The sequence below is a fragment of the Symphalangus syndactylus genome, chromosome 11, assembly GCF_028878055.3.
Source record: "Symphalangus syndactylus isolate Jambi chromosome 11, NHGRI_mSymSyn1-v2.1_pri, whole genome shotgun sequence".
NCBI classification, from domain to species: Eukaryota; Metazoa; Chordata; class Mammalia; order Primates; family Hylobatidae; genus Symphalangus; species Symphalangus syndactylus.
In genome coordinates, this window is record NC_072433.2 from 89,905,744 (window position 1) to 89,922,544 (window position 16,801).

General features: G+C 35.6%; 1 protein-coding gene across 21 annotated transcripts in view; it reads left to right on the forward strand.

Annotated features, from left to right (window-relative positions):
- PAM (peptidylglycine alpha-amidating monooxygenase) overlaps positions 1 to 16,801 on the forward strand; it is a 279,745-nt gene that overhangs the window by 116,077 nt on the left and 146,867 nt on the right. The gene's annotated exons all lie outside the window — the stretch shown is intronic.

The following is a 16,801-nucleotide window of genomic DNA, read 5'->3' on the forward strand; positions in this document are numbered from 1 at the left end:
AAAAACGTGTTTACTGCTAAGAATTTGAAAAACAAAACATTCTACTCTTTTAAAAGTTAAGAAAACTGTTCATACAGGTGGCTGATTGTGAGTTTTCTTTAGCCTGACTTGCTCGTTATAAGAGATGTATTTTGAAATAATGGCAAAGCTCATATAAACGTGACGTATAGAGCATTTTGTGTAGAACTAGGTTGTTGCTAGGGCTGTCCCTCTTTTAGGTACACGCAAGAAGCTCAAATCCACTGCTGTCATGTGTGCAAGGTGTTTCATTAAGCATAAAAGGGCCAGAATTAATTATGCTTTGCAGCCAGGCAGTGCAGGGATTTATGTGTGTCATTAAAAGATAGTCCTCTCCTTTTGAAGGGCTGCAGAGACAGGGAAAGACCTGGATATTGTAGAGCTGCAGTGGCTGATGACTCATTGTTGCAGATAACATTCTATTTTTCTTTTCTTTTTTATTTTATTTTCAGTACTAGGAAAATAAGTATTCTACTTATTGGGCAGAATTCCCTTTGCAATTGATATCCAGAAGTTTTAGAGAATACACATGGGCCTTTTTTCGGGACTAAGAATTGGCATTCATTTATTTGAAGACCTGCGTATGATTGTCTATAAATAACTACCACTGTAAAAATGACTTTCACTTCCTCCTCATCCCCAAATGACCATGCAGGTGACTTTCCATGCATTCAGTTGTTAATGTGCTAGCTTTTAATTTCATAAGCTTTTTATTTAGTATTTAACCGCAAAAAGTGTAATGAGATTGAGACTAGGAGAGAAGAACAACAGTTGCTCACTTATGAAGTGTGCCTCTTTTCTCACTTTTAAAAGTGGGTTTCCCCCCATATTTGCTTGAACTGAATGTATTTCTTTTAAAATATCTACTAATTGGGTTTTCAAGCACTCTTTTCCCACAAGAATATCATTATTTTATCAAATGGTCTTTTGCTGTGGTTCAGTATTATTGTTATTCTTTCTTCTCATTATTTAAGAATAATAACATTTAAATTACATAACAATAATAATGGGCAACTGCGATGGAGTCAGTAATCTCAGAAAGAGATCTTAGAGGCATTGATTATAAAAGGACATGGAGGAGCTCCATTTTCATAAAGTAAAATGTGTTCATTCATTTTTATAATGCTATAATTATCAAAATAACTCCATGGAGAAAGAACATACATTGTTTAAATAATTGCTTTTTATTTTGCACTATCTGTATTCACCTTTGCCTCATGCAGTGCATATTTGCTGGTTGCCTTTCCAGCAAATAGCTGGTTTGCCTCCTTACTCCTTCTCTGAGACCATGAAATTCCCAAGAGCTTCCTACCCAGACTCCAGAGATGGAGCACATGGACCGTGATTGATAATTGACTGTATCCCGCCTCCCTTTCCACAATGATTGGTTCAAAAGAAAGTGTGATTTAGACCATTCAAATCTTAGGACTTTTGTTGAGAATGTATTTTTCTGTTGCATGTAAGCAGTAGGCTTGTCTTGCTAGGGTCTGCTGAGTTCATGAGGGAGCCATGCCTAGGATAAAACTAACACCATACAAGGCAATGCAGAGAGATTGAAAGAATGTAGATGCTTGGTGACATCACTACTTATGCAGTGTTCAGTTATGTTAGCCTTTCTGGTTTCAATAAAGTTGAGTTGAGTTTTGTCTTACTTGCAACTGGGTGATTAAGTTGCTCTGTCTGACAGCTCAGAACTGCTTGTTGAATATTTCTTCCATTTTTTTCCCTTCACTCTCTATTGACTATGTGCCATGAGTATGTAACTTGGTTCAGCTGACATACAGATCTTATACTTTGTAAACTTTTATGAGAAATGCTAGACTCTCCATTGAATATGCCCAGGAAGAGGTGGATACAGAACCTTCAGAACCTCTTTCCTTCTGAATTTGGTGTTCTGGTGAGGAAGACCAAGAGCTCTGATGCTGTAAGTACTTTTGAACAAAGTATTATTTTCTTAAAATGAAGATAAAATCAAAGTTTTACACAAGTCTTTAAGAGGAAAAGAGGTGAAAAAAAGCAAGACGGAATAATGTAAAAGTATTAGAGGGAAGAAACAAAAGGTAGAAGGGAAATAAGAAGAGTTGACCAAAAAACAAAATGAAAAAAAGGTCCAAGAAAATAGAATGATCAAGAACAAAAATAAAAGGAAAAAATTCAGGAATAACTAGACTATGAAGATAGAACATCTAAAAATCATAAAAGAAAACAGGATGAAGGAAAATGTACAAACAAGGAAAGACATTGAGTTAAATGGCAGAAGATTTTTTTTTTTTGCTTGCAGACAATCAAGAAGAGCCACAAAATTTAAAGAAAGAAGGAACAGAGAAGAACTTGAGTTGGGAATTGAGAGACATCATGTTGATTAAAGAAATGTATTCATTCCACAAGATTTTTTTTTAATAAAGTACATCTTAAGTTTTGGCAATAATGAAAGCTATATCAATACATCTGATGTGTATCCTTTCTTTGGAAAACTTGAGATTGTTAGGTAGGCTTAGATAGAGAAACAAGCAGATGTAGAACAGAGGTGGAAAGAACCGTAGACATAATACAGATAGTGCAACTAACAAATTTTATAGATGGAATACAAGCCTAGATTAGCGTCTTATCAAGGATATCCAGTCATGTCAGGCCTCTGAGTTGCCATTTTGCCATACCACAGGACTTTAAAGTGGCAATTAAAAATTTCTCCCATTAAACTAGATCCAGTGAGTCTGGGAAAAGTGGTTTATTGTCTGTTGCAATATCAATTTTATAATAAAAATTAGCTCATTCTGTCTCTTCTCTGACTTAAAAAATTTGAAAATAGTTTCCATCCTTTTTTAGAAATGGATAATCAGTGTTTAGTCTCTGTTAATTGGTGTTTTTCCAGGCTTTGGGAAGATTAGAGAGAAGAGTAGGCGGGTTTTAAATAGCCTATCATAGAGATAAAGTCAGGATCTGGTGTTCCATGGTACTGGCTTCAAATCCAGCAGAGCCATGAAGTGGTGATATCTTGACTCCTCTTTTAGCATTGTTTCTTTCTTATTTGATTCCCTTTCTCACCCAGGATCCACTGGACTTTTGCTGTCACCAACTCTCATATCAAAAAATAAAAGAATTTGATAAACTGCCAGTTCATGGTCATAGTATGGTGATATCAATTTGACATGTTATCTATCCCTTTGGTGTTTGATTTTAAAATAAATAAAGGTATAATTACAATGATTTTCCATAAGATTATTGCCTAAATCTAACTCGAATCCAGGGGTTAGAACAGAGGCATTGGGGCTGGGCTGACAGCATCTGGCCTCAGCTCTTGCAGTCTCAACTCAGATTTGTTTCTTAACTGGCTAGTCCTGTTCCTTCATCTGTAGAAAGGATAATAATAGTTTATTACCCTACACTACAAAGGTTGTTCTGAACACTGAGTGACATAATGTTCAGTTGCCTTGCACATGGTAAGATCTCAGAAAATGTATACTAATATTATTATTATGCATGTTCAGGGAGATGTGAACGCACCTTGACATTAGAAAGAAATTGCTAACCCTTAGGCTTTCAGCAATGGCTTCATGGAGAAGCTAAGACATTGCAATAATTGCGAAGGAGACGAAAGTGATCCAAATGAAGAAACTAGAAAGTACAAACCTAGGCAAGAGAAACCTGGATAAAGTAGGCAAAGAAGTAAATCTTACAGTATGCTTAAGTATTCATAAGTAGCTGTTTTCATTAAAAATGGCCCTATCATAAGAAAACAAAGGAACACTGAGAATAGATATGCTTTTCTCAGAAATTCTTATACATCTTTATATGGCTTGGAGAAGTTATTAAAAGAAGTCTCATCAGTTTGAAACCTTTTATATATATATATAAAATATATGTATGTATATTTGAAATAAGCCTTTATTTTTTTCAGTGTCTGCTTTCCTAAGGACTTTATGCATTGACCTTATTTAAAAAACACTTATCTAAGGTAACTACTTTCAAATCCTGGGTTTACATAGCATTCTATTTATTTGCTATTTGCGCAACTTAGGTCCTCTGTATTCTTAGCTTAAGAACTTACAAGTGCAAACAAATTTGCAAAAAATAAATGATTTTACAAAATTAAATATCTTCCTTGAGCCTAATTTCTTAAAGCCTTATATTAATTGAATTTCTTTCAATGAAGATGTTTTAGGCTGTCATTAGTGTAATCATTTTCCTCCCTTATTTTGGGAGTGATAATTTGAGAACTATGAAGAAATACATCTTTCCCTTTCTGAACCTCTTGCAAATTCTTGACTCATTCAGCATTTGTCTTTTAAAGGACTCTTCAGATCATGCATTGAAATCAGAAAGCAGCCTATCCCTGTGTAGCTAAGCACGTATATCTATTGCCAGGAATCAGAACAATTCTGAGTTTAAGAATCACATCAGATACCCCAGAGCAACAGGTTGAAAAACCTGAAATTAGAATCTTAAGTTATTACTTATTTTAAAATATTGATGAAAGAATGTTGTTGTTGAAATGAAACCAGAATGAACAAAATACTCCTACAAAATTTTCTCAAAATCTTCCCACTGTATTTCACTTTGCTGTTTTCTCAAATTAACAGTCATTAGAAAACGTTAAGTAACATACTTTAACTTCTTCATTTTCTAACATGAGGAAGAGATTCCCTTGCCTCCACAATGCATACATAATCTGTAAAAGGAACCCAGCTTTCATGGGCTTTTCTTTCTGCACTCCTGTAAGGAATCAGTCTTAAAATATCAAACCATAATCATAACATCATTTATAAGTGACAGTTGCTCAGAATATCTGTTTTATCAGAGGTAATATACAAGTTAAATGCAGAATTGTTTTTATTCAGAATGCCAATGAAATTAGACTTTGTATGTATGTTACTTAGTTGTTCAAAAGCTTGGCTTTTGTCTAGTTTTGAGGCTACAATAATGTTAGGTCTATATATTTTTTAATTCCATCATTGTGTAGGAAAGATGTACGTATCCTCAGTCAGTGCTAAAAACTCAGAGTAAAATTAGCAACGGGGCCTACCTGAGGGTGGAGGGTGGACGGAGGGAGAGGATTTAAAAACTACCTACAGCCTACTATGCTTTTACCTGGGCGATGGAATAATCTGTACACCAAACCCCCATGACACACAATTTACCTGTATAGCAAACCTACACATGTACTCATGAACCTAAAATAAAAGTTACAAAAAAAAAAATTAGCAAAGACTCCAGAAAAAAATGAGACTTTACTGGAATAAGGTTTTAGTACTTTAGGGGTTGTGATTTCCTTATCTTCTCTCTAGTTGTTAGTATATAATATTTGTATTTTGAAATTAAAATTTCAAGCTTTCTCTTGGACATGAGAATAAAAGGAAGGGAGACACCCCACACCACCATTTTTCTGTTTCCCCTCATAGGCTAGCTTGACTTTGAGTTTAAACCTCACTGCAGAAGGGGAGAAAACCAACAGCCTTTTGGGCACCAGCTGGTAGGATATCTATTATACTCTCTTGGAGAAAATGGATCCAAGCTCTTCACGAAGCAGCTGTGCAATTGCTGAGCAGTGCCTAAAGAAGATCCCCATCCAACTCCAGGAGCCCCATGGATTTCCTTATCACCTCTGTGTGGTCAGCAGCCATGGTCCAGCCTACCTTCCCTAGTGCTGTGATCTGTCCACCACTACAGGCCCACCCTCATCTAATTGAATCTGTACAGCAGAATAGACATAGCAAATGAGGGTTACTTCTTGAGTCAAATACATTTGATTGGGAAGAGCTGCCTGGAAAGTGTTAAGAATTATGAGACCACATTGGGACTTGCTGGGAAAGGGTGCAGAGACCCATAAGCGACATCTGCCATGAATGTGAAAGATAAAAGTCGCTCCAGTGGCTGGCCTCTACAAAGAACAACCCTGGGTGAAGATTGATTGCATTAAGTCATTGTCTTAAAATGAATATGAGTCGTGGCTTTTAGTGTTTCGTTTTCTTCTATTTTTTTTCTCCTTTAACGGAAAATAAAATTAGCATGGTGATCTTCCTATTGAAGGAGGCATATTGAGAAACATCCTAATTCTAGACTAGCATTTACTTTTTATTTAGAGAGACTTATACAACGTGTATAAAATTACAAGATTTGTGAATAGAGCAACAAAATAAATTAAAGTGCTGTATCTCCTCCCTCCCCAAATTGAGAAACTAATATTATCTTCATTTTACCAATGGGAAAGCTAATAGCAAAGAAAATAGCATCATTATTAGAAAGGATGGCCACCAAGTCCTTTTTTTGTTTATTTAGCTGCGACACATTCATTCTTTTTTCCCTTTCTATTTTGAGAGCTCAGGATTGATGTCATTTAAAACAATACATGTCAAAATCTCAGATTAGATCTATTTGTATATTTACTCTGCTTTGTTGGCAAGTGTCAATTATATGAATTAAGTAGATTACAAAAATGTTAAATGGCTTTTGTAAACAACAAATTAAAGTCACTTGTCATCCACTGTCAATTGTTTAAGTTTAAATTATGATACTTCCTCTTTATTTTTACTGAAACTTCTTTAACGTCCGCTTAGGAAAGATATGATTGAACTATTAACAATGTTTTTTTCCTGTGAGGATAATAGAAACATACTACATATCTGGGTTCAGAACTGCAAGTATGAGTATACATTGACCATTTTTTTCCTTTATAAAAAATGAGAAACAGATTTTTTATTTCTTATAAAAAAATAAGAAATTGAAAATTATTTTCAATCAATTTTGAGTATGTTTGAATTAACATGATGCTTGAGAATATTTTAAAATTAGCTACAGTGTAAATGACTCCTCGTGATCACCTATTTTCTCAATAAGGCTCAGAGTCCTTTTGCTTTTTATTTTTTTTTCCTAGTAAATATTTTAAAGGAGAAAACATACTTAGTGAGTATTCATTATGTAACACTACTATATTGGGCACTTTACATACATTGTCTCATTAATTCCCATAAAAAGTCTGTGTTCAAGGCATTATTATCCCCACTTTTTATATTAAAAATTGAAACCAAAAGAGATGAATAACGTGTTCATAGCAAATAGCCAGTAAATAGGAGAACAAGGATTTAAATACAGATTTACTTGAATCTGAAACCCATGGTTCATTTTATAATTCTGTGCTGCCAATCTGTTAATGATCTGTCTCCCACAGAATTTTACTATATGTGTTTTTATGAGTGCAGGTGTGTGTCTATACACACACACACATATATTTTTATTCTACATATGTTGTAAAATATAAGCTCTCTTTTATTAAACAAAATATATATTACTGGCCTCATCCTAAATTATTATCATTATTATTATTATTTGAGGTAGATCTCACTGTGTCACCAAGGCTGAATGCAGTGGTACAATCAAAGCTCACTGCTACCTCAACCTCCTGGGCTCAAAGGATCCTCTCATCTCAGCCTCCTGAGTAGCTGGAACTACAGGCACACACCACCATACCCAGCTTAATTTTTTTATTTCTTTTAGAGGTGGGGTTTTTCTGTGTTTCCCAGGCTGGTATCAAACTCCTGAGCTCAAGTGATCATCCTGCCTTGGTCTCCCAAAGCGCTGGGATTACAGGTGTGGGCCGCTGTGCCCAGCCCATCCTAAATCCTTGAATAACTTTTTCTTGTATCTTCTAATGCCTATGTAGAAAGACATGCTACTAATCTGAATTCTGGCAAGATGTTCTTGGTCACTTGGCTGTTAAAAGATACTTTGCAATCAAGAATGTTTTTTGTTGTTGTTATTCTTGTCTAAATCTAAACTAGAGGTCAGCAAATTCTTTCTTAAAGAAGTGTCATATAGTAAATGTTTTTGACTTGTGAGCCATATGTGTTCTGTTTTGACTGTTGTAGTTAGAAAGCAGCTATAGATACTATGTAAATGAATGGCTTGGCTTTGTTTCAATGGAAAACTGTGTTTACTAGAAGAGGCAGCCAGCCCACAGGCTGAAGTTTCCCAATCGCTGATAGAAACAATTGAATATGCCATTTAGGCTAATAAATGGATTTAACCTTTGGCATCTCATGAACCATGTCTTCTGACTTACAGAACATAAAGAATAAAAATACCAATGCAAGGTTACCAGTGCTTTGATCTTTGTTCCTTAGTTACCTATTCAGTTTTCATGAGTAAATGATTATAAACAAGAGTTCTCTTATTTGTAATATTGTATTTCAGAGCTCTCCACCTCACTAGATGGCAATTCCTGTGGTATAATTTATCTTGGCCAAATACACTAGAGTCTTTATTTATGGTTTTTTTCTCCCTCATAGCCTGTAAACAATATGCTAGTAAATTCTGTTCATCCTATCTTCCAAATATATCCAAATTCCAGCCTTTTCTCACAACAGCCATCTTTTCAACTCTGGCCCAAGCACCATCCTCTCTTTCCTGGATTACTACAATCTCCCTCCTAACTGACCTACCTTGTACCCATGTACCCCTGCAATCTGTGCTCCACTCAGCAGCCACAAAGATTCTATTAAAACAGAAGTCAGAGCTCTTCTACTAATAACCTTGAAGAGTTTCCTGCACCACTCACATTTAAAGCCCAAGACTATATAGCTGCTTCCAAAGCCCTGCATCTTTCCTGGCCTCCTTTCCCACTTTTGTCTCTCATCCCTCATTTCTGTGTTATAAATAGGGTCATAGATAAACAAAGCTGGACATTCCTAAAGTGGTAGGGACAGATTTTAATCAACAATAGATTTGTACAGAAGTAACTGGGCATTTTAAAGGGAGAATTAGGGAGTAGGAAAAAGTAGTATGTGGGGGCTCAGTAGAGTCAGGGAAGTAAAACATTACAAAACGTTAGTTGGCGTAAACCCGATAGGGCCAGCTGTGTTTGCTAGCTGGAAATTACTGAAGCTATGATTCCATCCCACCACAGAGACTGGAAGACAAAGGCTCTATTCTCAGGTATTGGCTAGAGCAAACAGTAGATTTTTTTGGCATCCTTGAGTCTTCTCAAGCAAGCAATTTAAGCGGAGCTAGAGTCATCTTAGGGATATGGCATTGAGCTGTTAGAAACTGTTAGTGTTTGTTCAAGTCTTTGTAAGCCAAGGTGGAGGCCTAGTCAAGAAGAGGGCTTGTAGGAGCCTGGCTAGGGTTTAGTCAGGGAGATAGTATTTGTCAGTCATTATAGATGCAAAACAAATCAGAACTCTGTCCCACCACTTGCTGGCTGCAAGACCTTAGGCAAGATACTGAAACTATAACTTTAGTTTTCTCATCTGTAAAATCGGGATAATAATAGTTCCTATCTGATAGGATTGCAGTTAAGTAAATTAATATGTGTAAAGCCCAGTAACTGCTCAGTAAATTTAGTTATTAACATTTCTGCCTTGAACTACACTACAATGGATTAGTTAAGAAATGTTATCAAGTAGCTAATGCAAGGCCCTATATGATAAATACGTTAGAATACTTGAAATAAAGAATTACAGAGGATCAACCTGGGAATAAAGAGAGTAATTGCAACAATATTTTAGTCAGGACTGCAATCATAATTTTCTAGAGCACATTATGGAAACAGGTTAGAATCTACATTTCTCTCTTGCTTTATTTAGAAAATATTTACGGAGGCAGCAGGATTTGAAGAATGTAGTTCAAGAGGTAGGGAGAGAGACTTGGAAACAAAAGTTTAGAATTCCTGTAAAGCTACCATTCTAGAAATAGGGCTCTAAACAGATGAAGTATTCAGAACCTCAACTTTTATACTTTTGTCTTTAAAAGAAACTAGTAATTATTAAAGGTACAATTTGCTAAGAGATAGAAAAATTTATACACTATAGTCATAAGATACCATCACTGTCAAACATTTAAAATAAAAATTCAAATTCGACTGCATGCAGTGGCTCACACCTGTAATCAACATTTTGGGAGACTGAGGCAGGAGGATTGCATGAGGCCAGGAGTTTGAGACCAGCCTGGGCAACATGGAGAGATCCCCATCTCTGCAAAAATTTAAAACAATTAGCTGGGCGTGGTGGTGTGTGTCTGTAGTCCTAGCTACTCAGGAGGCTGTGACAGGAGGCTCACTTGAGCCCAGGGAGTTGAAGCTGCAGTGAACTATGATTGTCACACTGCATTCCAGCTTATATGACAGAGTAAGACCCTTTCTCAAAAAAAAAAAAGAAAAAAAATTCAGTGAAGTTGGTTAAAATCTCTATATATACTTATAAAGGAATAATCCCTCTATAATTATTAATACATAAATATCCCTTTGTAAGATATTTGGTGTATCAAATAGATCTCAAAATGCAAATATATAATATTTGAATATTTCAGTCAATAGAATAATTTTATATATACAGTCATGTTCTTCATAATGATGTTTCAATCAAATGGACTGAAGATTATAATGGAGCTGAAAAAGTCCTATCACCTAGTGATGTAGCTTTCATAACTTCATCAGGCACATTTTTGTGGTGATGCTGCTGTTAACAAACCTGCTGTACTGCCAGTTATATAAAAGTATAGCACATACAATTCTGTATAGTACATAATACTTGATAATGAACAACTATGTTACTGGCTTATGTATTTACTATACTATATTTTTTATCATTATTTAGAGTGTACTACTTCTACTTATTAAAAAAAAAAGGTTTATTGTAAAAGAGCCTCCAGCAGGTCCTTCAGGAGGTACTTCAGAAGAAGGCATTGTTGTAGGGGGTGACAGCTCCATGCATATTATTGCCCCTGAATACCTTCCAGGAGGACAGGATGTGGAGGTGGAAGATAGTGATATTAAATACTCTTGACCTGTGCAGGCCTAGGCTAAAGTGTGTGTTTGTGTCTTAGTTTTTAACAAAAATGTTTAAAGTAAAAAAAAAATTAATAGAAAAATGTTTATAAAGACATAAAGAAAATATCTTTATACAACTATGCAATATTTGTTTTTAAGCTAAATATTATTATATGAGTCAAAAAGTTTAAAAATTAATAAGTTTGTAAAGTGAAAAGTTACAGTAAGCTAAGGTTGATTTATTATTGAAGAAAGAAGAATTCTTTTTTTTTTTTGTTTTTTGTTTTTGAGATGGAGTCTCGCTCTGTTGCCCAGGCTGGAGTGCAGTGGCAAGATCTTGGCTCACTGCAAGCTCTGCCTCCCAGGTTCATGCCATTCTCCTACCTCAGCCTCCCGAGTAGCTGGGACTACAGGTGCCCGCCACCACACCCAGCTAATTTTTTGTATTTTTTAGTAGAGACGGGGTTTCACCATGTTAGCCAGGATGGTCTCAGTCTCTTCACCTTGTGATCCTCCCACTTCAGCCTCCCAGAGTGCTGGGATTACAGGCATGAGCCACCACGCCCAACCAGAAAAATGCTTAAATAAATGTGTTGTAGCCTAATGTACAGTGTTTATAAAGTCTACAGTAGTGTACAGTAATGTCCTAGGCCTTCACATTCACTCACCTACACACCCAGAGAAACTTCCAGTCTTTCAAGCTCCATTCATAGTAAGTACCTGAAATGGTTTGGATTTGTGTCCCTGCCTAAGTCTCATGTCAAATTGTAATCCCCAGTGTTGGAGGAGGGGCCTGGTGGGAGGTGATTGGATGTGGGGTCATGGGGGCAGATTTCTCCCTTGCTGTTCTAGTGACAGTAAGTGGGTTCTCATGAAATTTAGTTGTTTAAAAGTGTGTAGCACCTCCCCCTTTGCTGTATTCTCCTTCTCTGGCCGTGTAAGACGTGCCTACTCCCCTTTTGCCATCTGCCATGATTGTTTCCTGAGGTCTCCCCAGCCATGCTTCCTATGCAGCCTGCAGAACCGTAAGCCAATTAAACCTCTTTTCTTTATAAATTACCTAGTCTCAGGTAGTTCTTTATAGCAATGGGAGAATGGTGTAATACAGTATCCTATATATACAAATACCATTGTGTTACAATTGCTTCCAATATTTAGTGTAGTATCATGCTGTACAGGCTTACAGCCTAGAAGTAATAGTCCATACCATATAACCTAGGTGTGTAGTAGATTATATCATCTAGGTTTGTGTAAGTACACTCTATGATGTTTGCACAACGACAGTATTGCCTGACACATTTCTCAGAACATATCTCCATTGTTAAGTGGCCTATGACTGGCTGGGTGCTGTGGCTCACGTCTGTAGTCCCAGCACTTTTGGAAGCTGAGGAAGGCGGATCACTTGAGCCCATGAGTTTGAGACTAGCCTGGGCAACATAACGAAATCTCATCTCTACAAAAAATAAAAAAATTAGCTGGGCATGGTAGTGTATACCTGGTTTCCCAGCTAGTTGGGAGGCTCGGGTGGGAGGATCCCTTAAGCCCGGGAGGTGGGGGTTGCAGTGAGCTAAGAGTGTGCCACTGCACTCCAGCCTGGGCAATTGAGTGAGAATCTGTCTCAAGGAAAAAAAAAAGTGACATATGACTGCATTTAACACGTAGTAAATATAATCTAACATATAAATGTAGATAAAATTTATATTTGGGGAAGAGAATATAAATTCTTTCCCAATACATAGAGAATATTTATAAAAATTACATCGCAGGATATTAACAAATTTTAGTTGACTATAATAATTAGAATTTTTTAACTCATGTCCACTCATAATTCAATAAAACTAGAAATAGACCAAGAAATGATGTCATGGAAGACTTAGCTGCTTAGAAATTAAGGACCATTTTTTCTGCACAATCCCTGGAACAAGGAGAAGATCAAACCTGAAATTTTAAATTGTCTAGAGAGTAATGACTCTTTAGTAGTATCCAGTAAGGAAAATACTGGATAATAAAACCCATGAGACTCTGATGAAGTACTCAGAGAAAAATTAATAGCCTTAAATTCCTTTAAAATGAAAAATAGAATAAAGTAAAATACAAATACAAAGTCAACTTAAGAAATGAAAATAAATATTAAAATCAATAAAAAGAAATGAATAGTGATAAAAGCTAAAAATAATAGGTTTAAAAATGGAAAACATCAACAAAATAAATTATTTCTTTGAAATGTCCTTTAAAATAAACTCATGGCAAGCCAAGCATTTCTTAAATGCCAAAAATTATGCATTATTAAAAGTTAGAATGGATAAAAGGAATTTTTAGACACTGTTATGTGCAACTGTGTGTCAGTATATTTTATAATCTTGAGGAAATGGATGATTTTCTAGAAAAATAACTGAAATTTATATAAGCAGATATTTAAAAAATTAACAGACCACTAACTGTAGAAGAGACTGGAAAATTAAAAAATAATTTTTATACATACACACGCACACACACACACACACACACACACACAGAGACTTCTAAAAATTTGAATTATTTAACCAAAAACACTGAGAAAAATTAAACACGCATATGGCAGAAAAAGAGTTAAAATACTACGTATATAAAGAGTTCCTATAGATTTTGAAGAAGACAAGCAGCCCAAAAGAAAAGTAAATTAGGAATATTAATGTAACAGAATGACGAAAATTCATTCGTGTGAATAATCAGATAAATTAAGGGAAAAAAGTTACTATATTTTTTTACTCATTAATTTTGCAAAAATTCAAAAGACCTATGATATACAGAGCTTCTAAGGATGGGAAGATATGGGATAGTTTCATACATTGCTGGTGGGAGGGTGCACTGCTACAAGCTTTTTAGGAAAGTAGCGTTATCTTCTAAAGTAAAACTACTCATATCCTTAAAATTTTGGGAGATCATTCTATGGAATTTTATGCAATAAATGAAAGTTTGAGTTAGAACTACATCTTTTGCCCTAGAAATATTGCCATTGTATATTAAGTGAGAAAAACAAACCACAGAGTCATGTGCAAAAGTGTGATCCTATCTTTTTTTTTTTCAAAAGGTTTTGGGGGAACACGTGGTGTTTCTTTGGTTATGTGAGTAAGTTTTTTAGTGGTGATTTCTGAGACTTAATGTGCATGTATCACCTGACCAGTGTACACTGTACCCAGTGTGTAGTATTTTATCCCTCATCTCCTTCCCACCTTTTCCCCCAAAGTCCATTGTATCATTATTATGCCTTTGCATCCTCATAGCTTAACTCCCACTTATGAGTGAGAACATATGATGTTTGGTTTTCCATTCCTTAGTTACTTCACTTGGAATAAAGGTCTCCAGTTCCATCCAGGTTGCTGTGAATGCCATTATTTCATTCCTTTTTGTGGCTGAGTAGTATTCCATCGTGTGGTGTATATATATATATATACACCACATTTTCTTTATCCATTCATTGTTGGATGGGCATTTGGGCTGGTTCCATATTTTTGCAATTGCAAACTGTGCAAGTATCCTTTTTTGTATAATGACTTCTTTTCCTCTGGGTGGATACCCAGTAGTGGGATTGCTGGATCAAATGGTAGTTCTACTTTTAGTTCTTTAAGGAATCTACACCCTGTTTTCCATAGTGGTTGTACTAGTTTATATTCCCACCAAGCAGTGTAAAAGTGTTCCCTGTTTACCACATCCACACCAACATCTATTATTTTATAGATTTTTTTTATTGTGGCCATTCTTGCAGGAGTAAGGTGGTAATTGTGATATTGATTTGCATTTCCATGATTATTAGGGATGTTGAGCATTTTTTCATGTTTCTTGTCCATTTGTATATCTTCTTTTGAGAACTGTCTATTCATGTCCTTAGCAACTTTTTAATGGGATTTTTTTTTCTTTCTGATTTGTTTGAGTTCCTTGTAGATTCTGGAAATTAGTCCTTTGTCAAATGTATAGATTGTGAAGATTTTCTCGTGGGTTATATGTTTACTCTGCTGATTACTTCTTTTGCTGTGCAGAAGCCTTTTAGTTTAACTAAGTCCCACCTATTTATCTTTGTTTTCGTTGCGGTTGCTTTTGGGTTCTTAGTCATAAAGTCTTTGCCTAAGCCAGTGTCTAGAAGGGTTTTTTCAATGTTATCTTCTAGAATTTTTATGGTTTCAGGTCTTAGATTTAAGTCTTTGATCCATCTCGAGTTGATTTTTGTATAGGGTGAGAGATGAGGATCCAGTTTTGATCTTCTACATGTAGCTTGCCAATTATCCCAGCACCATTTGTTAAATAGGGTCCTTTCCCCACTTTATGTTTTTTTTTGCTTTGCCAAAGATCAGTTGACTGTAAGTATTTGGGTTTATTTCTGGGTTCTGTATTTTGTTCCATTGGTCTGTGTGCCTGTGTTTATAGTGGTACCATGCTGTTTTGATGAGTATGGCCTCATAGTATAGTTTGAAGTCATGTAATGTAATGTCTCCAGATTTGTTCTTTTTGCATAGTCTTGTTTTGGCTATGCGGGCTCTTTTTTGGTTCCATATGAGTTTTAGGATTGTTTTTTCTAGTTCTGTGAGCAATGATGGTGGTATTTTGATGGGAATTGCATTGAATTTGTAAATTGGCAATATGGTCATTTTCACAATGTTGATTCTACCCTTCCATGAGCATGGGCTGTGTTTCCATTTGTTTGTGTCATCTATGATTTCTTGCAGCAGTGTTTGGTAGTTTTACTTGTAGAGGTCTTTAACCTCCTTGGTTAAACATATTCCTAAGTATTTTATTTTTTTCACAGCTATTGTAAAAGGGGTTGAGTCCTTGATTTGATTCTCAGCTTGATCACTGTTGATGTATAGCAGAGCTACTGATTTGTGTACATTAATTTTGTATCCTGAAACTTTGCTGAATTCATTTACCAGGTCTAGGAACTTTTTGGATGAATCTTTAGGGTTTTCTAGGTATATGATCATTTCATCAGCAAACAGTGTCAGTTTGACTTCCTGATTACCAATTTGAATGCCCTTGGTTTCTTTATTTTGTCTAATTGCTCTAGTTAGGACTTCCAGCACTATGTTGAACAGAAGTGGTGAAAGTGGCCATCCTGGTTTTGTTCCAGTTCTCAAGGGGAATGTGTTCAACTTTTCCCCATTCAGTATAATGTTGGCTGTTGGTTTGTCATAAATGGCTTTTATTAATTTAAGATATGTCCCCTCTATGCCGATTATGCTGAGGGTTTTAAACATAAAGGGATGTTGGATTTTGTCAGATGCTTTTTTGTGTCTCTTGAGATGATCATGTGTTTTTGCTTTTAATTCTGTTCATATGGTGTATCACATTTATTGACTTGTGGATGTTAAACTATCCCTGCATCCCTGGTATGAAACCCACTTGATTATGGTGGATTATCTTTTTGATATGCTGTTAGCTAGTATTTTGTTGAGGACTTTTGCATCTATGTTCTTCAGGGATATTGGTCTGTAGTTTTCTTTTTTCCTTTTTTTTTTTGTTTTGTTATTTCCTTTGCTGGTTTTGGTATTAGGGTGATGCTGACTTCATAGAATGATTTAGGGAGGACTTCCTCTTTATCTTTTGGAACAGTGTCAATAAGATTGGTACCAGTTGTTTGAATGTCTGGTAGAATTCAGCTGTGAATCCATCTGGTCCTGGACCTTTTTTGTTGTTGGCAATTTTTTTTATTACCATTTCAACCTTGCTGCTTATTATTGATTGTTCAGAGTTTCTGTTTTTTTCCTGGTTTAATCTAGGTTGTATGTTTCCAGGAACTTACTCATCTCCTCTAGGTTTTCTAGTTTGTGTTCATAAAGATATTCATAGTAGCCTTGAATGATCTTTTGTATTTCTGTGGTGTCGCTTGTAATATCTCCCATTTTGTTTCTAATTGTACTTACTTGGATCTTCTCCTTTCTTGGTTAATCTCGCTAGTGCTCTATGAACTTTATTTATCTATTGAAAGAACTAGCTTTTTGTCTCATTTATCTTTTGCATGTTTTTTGGTTCCAATTTCATTTAGTTCTGCTC